The sequence below is a fragment of the Hevea brasiliensis genome, chromosome 4 (genome assembly GCF_030052815.1).
Source record: "Hevea brasiliensis isolate MT/VB/25A 57/8 chromosome 4, ASM3005281v1, whole genome shotgun sequence".
In the NCBI taxonomy this organism is placed as follows: Eukaryota; Viridiplantae; Streptophyta; class Magnoliopsida; order Malpighiales; family Euphorbiaceae; genus Hevea; species Hevea brasiliensis.
Genome location: NC_079496.1, coordinates 26,297,263 through 26,299,729, shown reverse-complemented (window position 1 = coordinate 26,299,729; position 2,467 = coordinate 26,297,263). Strand labels below are relative to the sequence as shown.

The following is a 2,467-nucleotide window of genomic DNA, read 5'->3' as shown; positions in this document are numbered from 1 at the left end:
ATTCTTTTGGTTAATTTTAGAAACTGATTATTTTCGGTTTCAAAAATTAAAGTGTTATTTAATTTTATTTAGAAATCAATTATTTTCGATTTCAAATTTAATCAAATTAGAAACTGATTCATATCGGTTTCTAATTCTTCTATTTATATTTTGAAACCGAGTAATTTTGGTTTCAAAATTAATCTATTATTTATTTTATTTATTAAAATTTTAAAAGGAATTAGAAACCGAGTTTTATCGGTTTCTAATTTATTTTGTTATAATTAGAAACCGATTTGTGCGGTTTCAAAAGTTTATGTATACTTATGTATATTTAGAAACCGAATATTTTCGGTTTCAAAAAACTCTTGGATTAGAAACCGATTTTAGTCAGTTTCTAATTGCCATTTATTTATTTAAGAAAAAAAAAACTCTCATCTAATATCACTCAGTTGCCGATGCTTGTTCTCCCAAATACCCAAATAGCTTTCTTTGCTCTCTAGAACAAATCTCCTCAATTCGGTGGATTGAAGCACGAGTGGGATCTGCTCTTAAGGTTTGCCATTTAATTTGATGGTCATTTTGTTTCTTTTAGTTGATATGTAATGTTATCTCATCATATATGAAGGAAACTAGGGCAAAAATCACAATTTTTTTAGTTGGAAACAGTCAGGTTTGTTTTTCTTGATTTGGTTTCGGGTGTTTCATCTTCCGATCCAGTTTTTGGTCTTTCATTAATCACAATTCAACAAGCTCTCGATCCCCTGCTCAGAGTGGCTTCCACATTCAGATCCTCTAATATGCTTATCTGATAGCACAGGTTCTTTATTCTGTCCATCTGCCCACCTTCTGGAGTCCATGGACCCAGAAACGTCCCCGCGACCTCCTTCAGTAGAGGTAACAACTTCTTTCAGCTTGTCCTCTCCAATTGGCTTTAACACTGATTTTGACTCTAATTCAGTCAGCATCTCAACAGCTCGCTCAAAAGATTTAGCATAGGAATCGTCCATCTGTTTGTGTCCACATAGAAAGATTTTTGGTTGGAGTGAGGATAGTTTTAAAACTTTCATGTGACTTTACTGAGAGGCATCACCGTTTATTCTGAGAAGGCCCTCAACATCTCTAGTTGAGGAGGATGACATTTTTAGTTTATTTGCAGAATCTCTGAACTATAAAGAATCATCTTATTCATTTCTTTCTCCTATGTTTCAGAGTTTCATTTCTTGTCTGTCTATTACTTCAGATGAATTAGACATCTTAAATTTCCTGGAGGGGGTAAGAAATGAATTGGGCATACCTATAATATATCAGCAGGACTTATGGGTATTAAGAACAGAGAAACAATAAAAAAGTAAGTTGCATTTCTTCCTGAGAATTTAGATCCATTTTGCATTAGGATTTCCATTTTTTCCTCTATTGATGATATTATGAAGTGTGAAGAAGCATTCAAAGAGGGTTATACATGTGCAGATGATTTTGGCTCTGGTGAACTTGCAAGATTATCCTTACACATCGCATTTGTAATTGAGTGGAACCTACTTTTGAGTAAGTAAAATCTTATTAATTTCCTTTTTTTCCTTTCTTTTTCCTATTCTTTTGTAACGTTAGGTTGATGCCACAAAAATAGTGGAGTATAGTGCATCTTGGCTCACCAAAAGAATTTCAATACGATATCTTCTTCCTTACAGGAAATGCATATATGGCCACTCAAATTGCCAGTAAATAGTCTGATTTTATTGGTTGATTGATAATAGGCAACTGTATTTAATGCACACTGATCCTAGTAGTTATCTTTCGCTGAGATTCTGCCAAGGCAATTGATCCATGTGAGATGTCTAACAATCTTATTTGTTAAAAAGACAAATTGATACATCACTGTGTTGGGCCACTCAAATCAATGGAATTTGTTTCTTTGTAAAATGTGAGATGCCCCATGAATCAGCAAGGTATTCTCAAGACCTGTAGCTGCTTTTAATCTTATTCTTGCTTTTATATTTTTAATTTATAATGATTGAGGTGAATATAAAAGAATTTAGAACATGAAACTTTCATGGATTCCACTTTTCCAAACTTCCCATTTGCTTCACTTTATTTGCAATATATGTTTCTGTCATTCTCAGGGTAAATATATGTTTCTGTCATTCTCAGGGTTTTGTAATACCCACAACTACATACATGCGTTGAAGTACAAGCGTGTGTCTCGTTATATGGTGGTTTATTGTCTGTGACATTTGTTTTGTTTGCTTTATGATCATCAAGATCTCCCCTTGTGTCTTCCTTATATGACTTTTGGCTTTTTGTATTTTCTATTCAATTCTATTTTCACTGCTTTCTTATTTTCCTTAATTAGCTCAAAAATGTTTGTAGTTAGTGCATCAATTTCATCTCAATGCATTTTGGATCTCCTTAACGTAGATTCAAAAATCTTTTGGCGATTGTAGCTAAAGCTAACACTCAAATCACATGCTTATCGACCTATGATCTGACA

At 33.2% G+C, this 2,467-nt stretch overlaps 1 long non-coding RNA gene across 1 annotated transcript; it reads left to right on the top strand.

Moving 5' to 3' along the window:
- The first annotated feature begins 1,012 nt into the window (after nucleotides 1-1,012).
- Nucleotides 1,013-1,709, top strand: LOC131179046 (uncharacterized). The gene is made up of 3 exons (XR_009148051.1): nucleotides 1,013-1,330; nucleotides 1,450-1,524; nucleotides 1,668-1,709. It is a non-coding gene; the product is annotated as an uncharacterized LOC131179046 (long non-coding RNA).
- Nucleotides 1,710-2,467: the final 758 nt, after the last annotated feature.